Source organism: Ursus americanus, chromosome 17 (assembly GCF_024610735.1).
Source record: "Ursus americanus isolate L20-20 chromosome 17, mUrsAme1.1.p, whole genome shotgun sequence".
NCBI lineage: Eukaryota > Metazoa > Chordata > Mammalia > Carnivora > Ursidae > Ursus > Ursus americanus.
The window spans coordinates 55,138,694-55,150,884 of NC_142143.1; the positions used below are offsets into that span (position 1 = coordinate 55,138,694).

Consider the following 12,191-nt stretch of genomic DNA (forward strand, 5'->3'; position numbering starts at 1 on the left):
TTCTGCTTAGGTCTTGGTCTCAGGGTCATGGGATTGAGCCCCACGCTGGGCTCTGCACTCAGCACAGAGTCTGCTTGTCCCTCTCTCTCTGCTCCTCCCAACCCCGGCCCCCACTCTCTCTCACTCAAATAAAGAAAGAAAGAAAGAAAATCTTTAAAAAAAAAAAGAATGAAACTAGATCATTATGTTACACCATACACAAAAATTAGCTCAAAATGGGTTAAAGACTGGAATGTAAAACCTGAAATCATCAAACTTCCAGAAAGAATTTTTAAAAAAATTTTTGGATCTGACTCCAAAAGCAAAGTCAAGAAAAGTAAAAATAGGGGTGCCTGGGTGGCTCAGTAGGTTAAGAGTCTGCCTTCAGCTTGGGTCATGATCCCAGGACCCTGGGATCAAGCCCCGCATTGTTGCATTGTCGCATTGCATTGCCCGGCTCCCTGCTCAGTGGGGAGTCTGCTTTTCTCTCTCCCTCTCCCTGTCACTCCTGTTGCTTGTGCTCTTGCTCGCTCTCTCTCTGTCAAATAAATAAATAAAATCTTTTTAAAAAAAGGTGAAAGTAAACAAGGGGGACTATATCAAACTAAAAAGCTTCTACACAGCAAAGGAAACCATCAAGATGAAAAGGCAACCTACTGAATGGGTGAAAAAAATTATAAATCATGTATCTGATAAGGACTGTTGACCTTACAAATAAAAGTCATTTTACCAGGAAAAAAAAAAAGGATTATTCAGGAAATAGCAGAGAATTGCAATTTGGAACAAGAAAGCCATGACAAAAACTGTATGCTAGTCCAACAAAGGAGAGAAATGTTATTTTATAGAGAAGAAGGAGAAGTTGGGAGAGGTTTTTTTTGAACAAAAATCCATTTGAAAAAGGCAAGAGTTCAGGATGATGCTGGTTTCTCGTTGACTGATTTGCCGGGGTAGTCAATTTCTTGTAGGAGACGCAATTTACATCTTTTCCTGTTGGGTCCTGTAATTGATGATTCTTTCCCGTTGGCTTCCGTTGAGGGTCTGTAATGGAGGTTCTTGAGGTTGAGACGTATGGCATGAGAGCTCCCCCTTGTGGTCTCCCAACACCATTTTAAAGTTTCCCTTGATGTCAAATTTCCTTCTTTTGATCATTATCTTTCTCTAAAAGCATCACTGATAAAGAGTCAGGTTTTCTTAATTTAGTGACCCTTTGTCCCTCAGTGCCAGGAAGGGCCTTTCCTGCCTGTCATGTCCCACGGTGGAGGGAAACCGTACAGATTGGAAACCTACTGAGGTCACATTGAAGTACCAAGCAGGGGTAGGAGGGCGAACTCTCAGGCACTTCCCATCTATAGTCCACGAAGATCACAAGCGTTGGAAATCATCTCCTCTTTGGGTGCACCATTTTTACAATGGTTTGACAGGCAACAAGGACAGAATCAAAAGTAACACAACAATTCCAAATTGTATGATGGTTCTAAACCAGGCCCCGAGAACTGACAGTAACCAACCGGAAACATTTATTGGCACTTTTTCTAACCGAGGGAACAAAAGTTCCCTACACAAGCAAACTTGGAGTCATGCATGCTTCCTGAAAGTCCCTGCTGAAAGTCCCTGCTGAAAGGGGCCATGAACACAGAACAGTGAATATTTTGAGAGCACACTGAAAGAACCAAGCGCATTTGGTGAGATACAGCGTAGGTATAAATATGAAGCGATAACTGAAGAAATTTTTTGCCAAACAGCAGACTTCAAAGATGTTTTAAATAGTATTGTTATCTCAAAAGAATCATTTGGAACCAAATATATTATCAGACAATACAGTCTGTAAAGTTGTAAGTTCAGAAACCATGAATTTGGGTAAGAATCCAGAATCAACTCATGGTCCAGGTGAGAAAAAGAGACTTCAATGAATCCTGAACCTTCTGACTGGCCTGGTCCAGACATCTTGGGAAAGCTGTCTCATCAGATGCAGTCTGCTTCAATTCCAGGAAATCAGGTCACCACTGGTGCACAGGGACAGTCAGGGTTTGGCGGTTCTTTTCTTTTCTTTTTTTTTTTTTCTTTTCTTTTCTTTTCTTTTCTTTTCTTTCTTTTCTTTTTTTATTTGACAGAGAGAGAGAGAGACAGCCATCGAGAGAGAGAACACAAGCAGGGGGAGTGGGAGAGGGAGAAGCAGGCTCCCAACGGAGCAGGGAGCCCGATGCGGGGCTCGATCCCAGAACTCTGGGATCACGCCCTGAGCCAAAGGCCGATGCTTAACGACTGAGCCACCCAGGCGCCCCAAGGTGGTGCTTTCTTTAGATATGTTACACGAATCAAAGAGTCTATTTGCTGGAGTTTGGCGGCACAAGGTTTGGTTAGCAGTACCTGACAGGGGCCTTACCAGTGAGGCTGAAGAGAGTCTTTTTGGAGGTATCTTTTCCAATGACAAAATCTCCAGGTTGCAAGGTGTGGTGCTCAAGTCTTTGTCTCCTGGGTGAGCACTGTGAAGAGTGCTCTACCAAAACATGGGTGTTGGGTTTCGTTTCTTTTCTTTTCTTTTCTTTTCTTTTTTAAAGATTCCATTTACTTATTTGACAGAGAGAGAGAGCACAAGCAGGGGAGCAGCAGAGAGAGAGGGAGAAGCAGGCTCCCCGCTGGGCAGGGAGCCCAATGCGGGGCTCGATCCCAAAACCCTGGGATCACGGCCTGAGCCAAAGGCAGATGCTCAACGGACTAAGCCCCCCAGGTGCCCCTGTTTGTTTGGTTTTTTTTTTCAAAGCATGGTTATTTTTAATAGAAGCAATTAGGCCTTTACACTATTAAAGTATATCTCTTTTTTTAAGAAGATTTTGTTTGTTTATTTATTTATTTATTTATTTATTTATTTGAGAGAGAGAGAAAGAGAGTACGAGCAGGGGGAAGAGGGAGAAACAGGCTCTCCACTGAGCAGGGAGCCCAATATGGGGCCCGATCCCAGGACCCTGGAATCATGACGTGAGCAGAAGGCAGACGCTTCACCAACTGAGCCACCCAGGCGCCCCTAAAGTAGATCTCTTTTTATCCCTAAAGTAGATCTCTTTTTTATCAACTGTGGGCCAAAGGAGGCAGAGGCCGAGTGCATTGGACATCCTGTGACCATATCAAAGGGTGAGAGTCTATAAATTCCAAAGGTCTTAGATCTGCGTTTTAGAAGAACCAATGGCAATGCTTCCAGCCAAGGTATTTGGAGGGTCTCTACAAATTTTGCCAGTTAGGTCTTAATAGTGTCATTAGTGTGTTCAACTAACCACAAGGATGGAGATGGTACGCACAACGAAAGTGTTGTAAACCCCGCCAAGGAGCACGGACTTCTCAAACACCTGACCAGTAAAGTGGACTCCCCAATCACTGTGAGATTCATTGAGGGGTTCCCCAGGGAGACAGCATCTTTTCTAACAGAATTTTAGCTACAAAAGAAGCTGTGTGGCCTGTCTAAAAGGGAAAACTTCAGTCCCGTGAGAAAACATACAAACTATGACTAAGATATAAGTATAAGGAGGAAAGCTGTATGAAATCCATTTGCAAAACGTCAAATGGTCCCTTGGGTGGTTCAAAGCATCTGGAAGCAGGCTAAAACCCGTTTTCCCTACACTGTATTTTGGACAGGTGGGACAAGTGAGGCAGACACATTTTCTGGCCTTATTAATATGTTCCCACCAATATTGGCTCATGAATGCTATCATTTGTCAGTAAACCAATGGTTTAATGTATGTACAGTGGTGAGTAGTGGGAACGTTAGATTTCTGGTGGGGCCGGATTGTTACTTGAGCCAACTCAGAGTTTGGCTCCAACTATTCTTAGATTCCCAATATTATTTTTCCTTTTCTGGGGCCGATCATTGGGCATCTCTGGTCAATTTTTCCAAGTTATCATTTGGGAGAGCATCCCTTTGGATCATGACAGAGGTTTGGCTATTGGCTTCCTTGAGAACAGCATTTTTGGTAGAAATATGAGCAAGATGGTTTCCCTTGACCTCCAGGGATTTGAGTCTGGAATGCCCAGGAAACTTAGTAATGGAGCAGCTGCAAAGGCATCTGATGAATTTTGGACATAGAATTCATTTTTTTAAAAGATTCTATTTATTTATTTGACAGAGAGAGAGACAGCCAGTGAGAGAGGGAACACAGGCAGGGGGAGTGGGAGAGGAAGAAGAAGGCTCCCAGTGGAGCAGGGAGCCCGATACGGGGCTTGATCCCAGGACGCTGGGATCACGCCCTGAGCTGAAGGCAGACGTTTAACGACTAAGCCACTCAGGCGCCCCTAGAATTCATTTTTAATTTTACCCCCATTGGCGGTAAGGAGACCTTACTGCTTCTGTAACATTTCAAAATCATGAGCTACCGCAAAGGCATACCGGGTATAGATGTTTGTGATTCTACCCTTGGCTAAGGCACAAACCCAAGTCAGGGTATATAACTCAGCCTTTTGAGCCAGAACAGCCAGAGGTAAAGCTGCTGTCTCAGTGACTTCCAAAGAAGTTACAATGGCACACCCATCATGACGCTTAACCGTGTTCATCCTTTAAATAGGAACCAGCAGTAAAGGGGCACCTGGGGGCTCAGTCGGTTGAGCGTCTGCCTTTGGCTCAGGTCACAATCCCAGGATCCTGGGATCGAGCCCCACATCAGGCTCCTTGCTCAGCGGGGAGCCTGCTTTTCCCTCTGCCTGCCACTCCCCCTGCTTGTGCTCTGTCTCTCTGACAAATAAGTAAAATAAAACCTTCGAAAAAAAGAAAAAAGAATCAGCAGTAAACCAAGAACAATCTTCCTTGGTGAGAGGAGTTTCCTGTGAATTGTCACAGGGAGACAAAAGGTGATCTGTCAGCATTATGTCGGTGAAGGAGGCGAGAACAGCAAGGTTAAGGTTATTGCAGCAAGAAAGAGTTCCGTGAGGAGCCGTTGGCAGGAGGATGTCCTGGGAGGTGAGATGACAGAAGTGCTGGGTGCGAGGAGAATTTGGGAGTGCCTGTACGGCATGGGGCACAAGGACGGTTAAAGGGCACCCCACGATGATTTCCTCAGTGGGCTTAACTGCAAGGACAGCGGCAGGAATTGTCGGTGAGGCAAGGCAGATGTCTCTGAGCTGCAGGGCCCCGCTGTTGACTATAATAGCCCATGGGGCAACGACGGTCCCGTGTTTTGGGGTGAGTACTCCAAGGGCGTGCCCTTCCCCCTCACATACAAAGAAGAAAAAGGGAAGTTGATCATTTAGGATGTCTGAGGGCGGGGGACTTTGTTATCAAAGTCCCAAAAGCTATGTCCTTCCGGTCTTTCCAAATAATAAGGTCAGGTTTGTCTTTTTTTAGTAAAGCTTATAGAGGTTGAGCCATAAGAGAGAAGTTTGGAATTCAATTTCGACAATAACCAGTCCAAGGAAACTTCATAATTGGTGCTTAGTTTTCAGTGTGGGGAAGCCCAGGATGTCATGAAGTCTACCTAAATCCAAAAGGAGTCCTTGTTGCAAGATTAGACGTCCTAAGCGTCCAATCTGAGTTTGAGGAAACTGTAATTTTTCTTTTGAGACTTTGTGTCTCTTTTCTTTTTTAATTTGTTTTTAAAGATTTTATTTATTTATTTGACAGAGAGAGAGACAGCCAGCGAGAGAGGGAACCCAAGCAGGGGGAGTGGGAGAGGAAGAAGCGGAGCAGGGAGCCCGATGCGGGGCTTGATTCCCTGGGATCACGCCCGAGCCGAAGGCAGATGCTTAACGACTGAGCCACCCAGGCGCCCCAGAGACTTTATGTCTCTTGAAGGCCAAAAGTTTTAGCAGGTGGATGCTGTCTTCTGCAAAGACGTTGGAGAAGGGCAACAGAGAAGCAAGTAATCTATATATTATAGCAAGGTAGAGCCTGTAGGAAACTTTCTATCATTCAAATCGGCTTTGAAAGGCAAGCGCTGTCTGTGTAACCCTGGGGCATCACCGTCCAGGCGTACTGCTATTCTTCCCAAGTGCAAGCAAAGACATCCCGGCAGCCTTATCGCGGGAATACGAAAAACTGCACTGCAGAGATCAATGACAATAAAAAATTTGCTTCTAGGGGCACCTGGGTGGCTCAGTCGGTTAAGCATCTGCCTTTGACTCAGGTCATGATCCCAGGGTCCTGAGATCGAGCTCCCCCCTCCGCCCCGCCCTGGGTCAGACTCCCTGCTCAGCAGGGTGTCTGCTTCTCACTTTCCTTCTCCCTCTACCCCTCCCCCCATTTGTTCTCTCTCTCGATTGTTCTCTCGCCCTCTTTCGCTCTCACTCAAATAAATAAATAAAAATATTTTTTAAAAGATTTTATTTATTTATTTGACAGAGAGATAGCGCCAGAGAGCACAACCAGGGGGCAATGGCAGAGGGAGAAGGAGAAGCAGGTTCCCCACTGAGCAGACAGCCCAATGCAGGGCTGGATGCCAGGACCCTGGGATCATGACCTGAGTGGAAGCAGACGCTTCACCGCCTGAGCCACCCAGGCGCCTGAGAATCAGGAATCTTAAGCAGTCTTCCTTTGAGGTGTCACATCCAGGGTGTGAGTGAGCTGGTGTGCCGAATTAACGAAATCTGGAGTGGACAGTTTCCCATTCTAACCTGATTCTTTTCACTAAAAGAGAAAGCTCCCGGTTCAGCCCACTAATAAACTTGGCGTCAAAGGCTACCAGAGTGGATTCGGTATCTAAAGGAAGACGAGAATTTTCTCTGAAAACAATCTGAAGTTTGTTATAAGAATCATAAAAAGGTTCATCAGGTTTTTGTGTACAGGCCTGAATTTTGTTCCAATCAATGGCCTTAGGAAAAACAATTGCAATTGCTCACTGGAGGTTCTCAGCTAGTGCTCTAGCATTTTGCGCCAATTTAGGGGCTTGTTTTTCTACATCCTGTTCGGGGTGTTCCCATTGGGCAAGTTTCTTCCAGTGTCGGGCCTGGCCCTCACCAACAAGCATGCGGACTAACTGATATAAATCTGAGAAACCAGGTTGGTAAGTCTGAATAACTATGTCGAATTCTTCAGCAAACCTATGGGGGGTCCTCAATCACTTTAAGAAACTCCTTAACTATGGCTGCAGTGCAGCCCTATTCCAGGGAACATAAGAAATTGGGGGGTTATTTGGAGCCTCAGAAGAGTTCACTTTAAAGGGACAGATTCTGATAAGTTCAGAGGAACGGGAAGGGGAAGAGGTTCAGGGAAGAGAAGTTTGGTGAAAGAGTTGAATGGGGAGGAATTTAGGGGAGGAGGCGGTGGTGTTGAAGGGAAAGTGGGGGGACAGCACCTGCAGGGAGACCTGGGCACCCGGTGGCTGCATGGTGTTTGGAGATAAAGAAAATGGGGGCGGGGGGAAGACCTCAGAAGCCTTTTTGTCTTTCTCCAAGTGTTTGTTTGCCTCAGTTAATCTAGAAATTGTATTTTGCAGACAGGCAATTTTAGATTCCTGATAACTTTTGGAAGCTTCAAAATACCAATCAAAACAGGTATCCCATTCAGTTTTGACCATTTTATTTTTTTTAAAGATTTATTTATTTGAGAGAGAGAGTGCACACAGACGGAGAGGGAGAAGCAGACTCCCCACTGATCAGGGAGCCCGATGTGGGGCTCTATCCCAGGACCCTGGGATCATGACCTGAGCAGAAGGCAGAGGCTTATCCGACTGAGCCACCCAGGTGCCCCCAGTTTTGACCATTTTAGAGCCACGACTGTCCAATTCTGTTTTGAGAAAAGTAAGTTTAGGGAGATAGAAAGTTCCCCATAATGGGCATTGACGTTCCTTAATTACTTTTAGTTAAATTGGTCCATTTAGTTAGCAATGTACATGAGGAAACACCAGGGTTTTTTTCGTTAGGTTTTTTTTTTGTTTTTTTTTTTTTTTGGTTTTTTGTTTTTTTTTTTTAAGTAATCTCTAGGCCATCGTGGGGCTCCAACTCATGACCCTGAGATCAAGAGTCACATGCTCTTCCGACTGAGCCAGCCAGGAACCCCAAAACACCAGTTTTTAAACGTAAAAACGGCCAGGGGCCCAGAAGGGGGGGTGCCCTCAAAACATTTTGATGACTGGGATCTTTCATTTCTTAGAGGTTCTTCTGTAGAGCAAAAAGAGAAATTCCTAAATAGCACGGTTCCAATAGGAACAGTCTGGTTCCAAAAGGGAGAAAAGACAAAGCCTTAAAACAGATTCTGAATAAAGCCTGGAGAGATCAAAACACAAAAAGAGCAGAGCCTGAGATGCAGGAGAGACCCACCCTCAAACTCCGGGGTGGGCAAGAAAGCAGAGAGCTCATTCAGCTCTGGGGGCGCCTCTTTGCTCACCAGCCTCGGAGTTCTTGACGGCCTTCTCTGGATCCCACTTCTGGTCACCAAGTAATGTGACCTTAAAAATAAAACAGTTATTTTACCAGTGAAAGTGGGTTTATTCAGGAATAGCAGAGAATTGCAATTTGGGACAAGCAGACTATGGCAAACACCATAAGGTCGTCCAGCAAACAAAGCAGAGGAAAGTTACTTTATGGAAAAGAAGGAGGGAGTTTATAAGTAGACAGATTTTATAAGGTCACTTCCCATCACAGGACTGAGTGAACTCAAGTGAAAATTCTCCCTTTCCTCCAGATAAAATGACAGAGAATATACTCCAAATATAAATTTAAAAAAGGACCCATGATCTAAACCAAAACCGAAACCAGAAGAAGCATCTCCTTGAACTGGAAATGGAAATATGAGGGCTGGGGGCTGACACCACAGGAGAGAGAAATAGCCACCCAGGAACCAGCTCTTTGGAGAATTCACTGGATGGTCTGCTGTATGACAGGTGGTTGTCAGAGGTTGTGACCCTGGCTGGGCTCTACCGTTTAGAGCGGCTTGCCTGGGGTGACTGCGAAGAGACTTAGGCTGGCCAGCTCTCTAGACTACCGTGCCGAATTCGACGAGGCCTGCGGTCGGCTGGGGACAGGATCAGCAACACCCCCCCGGATCAGATCCCTGTGTGTTCAACAGGAACCCTCATTCTGGACAGCGGAGACAGTCACAGGGCCGCTCAGTATGGGGAGATGCAGCGGGGAGAGAGGAAAACTTACGACTCCAGCCTAGACTGGCACATGGAGCAGCGCTCCAGCCCTGTCGTGCTGTGTGGGCGCCTGAAGCCGGAGGGCTAAAAACTACATTGCTCTGAATTCCTTGCAGTTAGGGTTCCTTTATCAATCAAATGCGTGCCTAGGAAACATGAATTGAGATAGGCCTTAAATTGGGAGAGAGGGGATGACCCCAAATGGCAGGTGCCCACTTTGTGGGATGTAAGTTGTAGGAGAAGCCAAGGGGTTCTCCAGTTCGTAGCTTCCTGTTTTCGGAAGTTTGTTGCGGCTGTGACCTCAGTTTTGCTGATAGAAAAAGAGTTGTAGGATTCCGGAGGCTGGGAGGTGTTCCTAAAAGTTCTGTCTAAAGCAGTGTTTTCAATTGAGTTTCTGTTGGCATCTAGGGAAGGGCAAGTGTTTGTTACACAGACTCGTTCTATTCACTGCAGGACATTTAGCTTAGCTAACCCCTGCCCACCAATTGCCAGCAGCCTCACCAGTCACTGAGACCACCAAAAATGCCCCCACAGGGGCGCCTGGGGGGCCCAGTCGGTGAAGCATCTGCCCTCGGCTCAGGTCATGATCCCAGGGTTCTGGGATCGAGCTCCATGTTGGGGCTCTCTGCTCAGCGGGGAGCCTGCTTCTCCCTCTCCCTCTGCCTGCCGCTCCCCCGCTTGTGCTCTCTCTCTCTCTCATTCTCTCTGCCAAATGAATAAATAAAATCTTTTTAAAAATGCCCCCACATATTTCCAAAAGCTATTACCCGTACAAAAACCAACGCCCAAAACTATATTGTATGCCACATTATACTCAGCGAGAACCCCCTGGGGTACTGCCTGTCATCTACAATGAATCCTAACCAAGACACACACATGAGAAAGAAACTCTCAAAAAGACACACTAGCAAACTAAAACTTCCAAGCAAGCTCACCCTGAAAATTAACCCCATAACAGGTAGTCAACAAGCTCAGTAAACAAGAGAATTCGCTCTAGAATAAATGGAAATAATAGAACCACCCCCCAAATTTTTTAAATACATATATTTAATATCCTCAAAGATAAGGAAACTAAAGAGGCATGAAAAATAAATGCAGTAAGCACTCCTTGACTGGAATGATTTTAAAAGCTATAAAGGAGTTGTCATTGAGACAACTGGAGAAATTTTGCTATGGACTGTGTATTAGACAATGGTTTGTATCAATGATAAGTATCCTGAATTCAATAATCATATTGTTTATTTAGAAGAATACCTTTTGTTTCAGGAGATAGATACTTAAGTATTTAGGAGTAGAAAGTCACAATGTCTGCAATTAATTCAAATGGTTCAGCAAAAAGAATGTGTGTGTGTGTGTGTGTGTGTGTGTGTGCGCGCATGCGTGTGTGTGCACACTTGGAGAGAGAAAGAGAGAGATAAAATCAGTATTCAGCTGAGGCTAAATATCACCATCAAGGAAGGAAATGCTGAGAAAGAAGAACTAGTAGAAGTTCTGCTAGGAATTCTAAATTATGATTATTTCATTATTTAATTTTTTTACTTGTCAGTTTTTATAAATGTGGCAGTAATGCGCTGAAACAATTTCTCAGACTATAACTGAATTACTAAATAGATGCTCACTTTCCACTAAAGTAGTGGAGAAGCAAGACTTTTTCTTTTTAAATTTTTACTTTGAAATAATATCAAACCTCGAAACTTGGAAGATACATACATTGTTCCCACATATCTTTTATCCAGCCTCACCAATTCTTGACATTTTGCCACATTTGTTTTATCATTCTCTCCCTCCCCCTCCCTCCCTCTCTCTATACGTGTGTGTATGTATATACATATATACACACATATCATGTATAATATGCCGTGTAGGACGTACGCTTCATATAAAGAGCGTTATGAATAGTTATTAAATGAATGAAATACAACTGTATATTATGTATACCATGTGTACCCATATATATACAGCACGTACACGTTGCATCATTTATTTTCCAAGCAACTTGAAAGTACATGGCACACACCCTGCCGCTTTGTCCCGTAATGCTTCAGCGTACATGTTCTAAGAACAAGGATATTTCCTTAGGGAACCAGTTATCACCTTCAGTATATTTAATGTTTACCATTTATCTTTTCTTTCCACTTATCTTTTAATGAAGACCAAACTTGAAGCTACCATCCATAATCCAATTGGGCCAGGTGTCCCCAAAATATCTGTTATGTTTCCCCTCAAGGACAGGATGCAATCTGGGACCACATGTTGCATTTGGCTGCTGCTTTGGTCTCCTCTTACCTGGAACAGTTCCTCAGCTGTCCTTTATTTCTCATGACATTGACATAAAAAAAAAAATACTGGCCAGTTTCCTTCATGTATCTAAAATACTTGGGGTTTGTGTGTTTGCTCATACTTAGGACCGAGTTCTGCATCCCAGCCAGAAAACTGCAGAGATGATGCCATGTCTTTCTCCAGGTAACGTGTCCGCACCACAGGGTACCGTTCTGCCCTCGTCGGTAATGGTAAACTCCACCCGCCCTTAGCATCACACTCCTTGATGATTCTTGCCCAATCCAATTTTCACTACGATAGTTGCAAAATTATTATTTTCCACTCCATCCTTCTCTTCAGATGTATCAGTTGGCATTTTACCTCCTCCTACATTTATTTATTTATTTATTTTATCAGTGTGGATCGTGGATTTCTGTTTTTTCAATGGTGCATCATTCATCCCTATCCTTAATTATTTTAGTGCTCAAACTTTCCCAGATTCATCCAGTGGAAGTCCCTTCAAGCTGGCTCCTATGCATGTCCTTTGAAAATGCTCCTTTGTTTTTTGGGGTTTTTGTGTACTTCGTGGCTTTCTGACATTGCGTGTTCATCTTTAATGTTTCCTGCCCCAAGCCTGGGATAGAACCGGGAATGCATCCAAAAGGGTATTAGAAGACCTGGGTCTTTTGTTGACTGTTCCTGGGGTGTGTTTACTTCTAGGCACGTTTGTGTATATAGCTCGGTCATTTCCAGTCGTTACTCCTTGTCCAATTAAGCAACAACTGCTGGACTTGAACATTTGATCGTTGGTGATAGTGGTAGATTTAAAAAGGTCACGAATTCTTTACAGCCACATTCAGCAAGAAGGGGAGTTTAGGGACTTGTTGAATTGAGAGAGCC

At 44.5% G+C, this 12,191-nt stretch overlaps 1 long non-coding RNA gene across 1 annotated transcript in view; it reads left to right on the forward strand.

The window, feature by feature from the left end:
* The window catches only part of LOC148108689 (uncharacterized), a 29,032-nt gene extending 17,401 nt beyond the window's left edge, over positions 1 to 11,631 (forward strand). The window contains exon 3 of the long non-coding RNA XR_015727210.1: positions 11,438 to 11,631. This is a non-coding gene — a long non-coding RNA (uncharacterized LOC148108689). The remainder of the gene's footprint in view (positions 1 to 11,437) is intronic.
* The last annotated feature ends 560 nt before the right edge of the window (positions 11,632 to 12,191 follow it).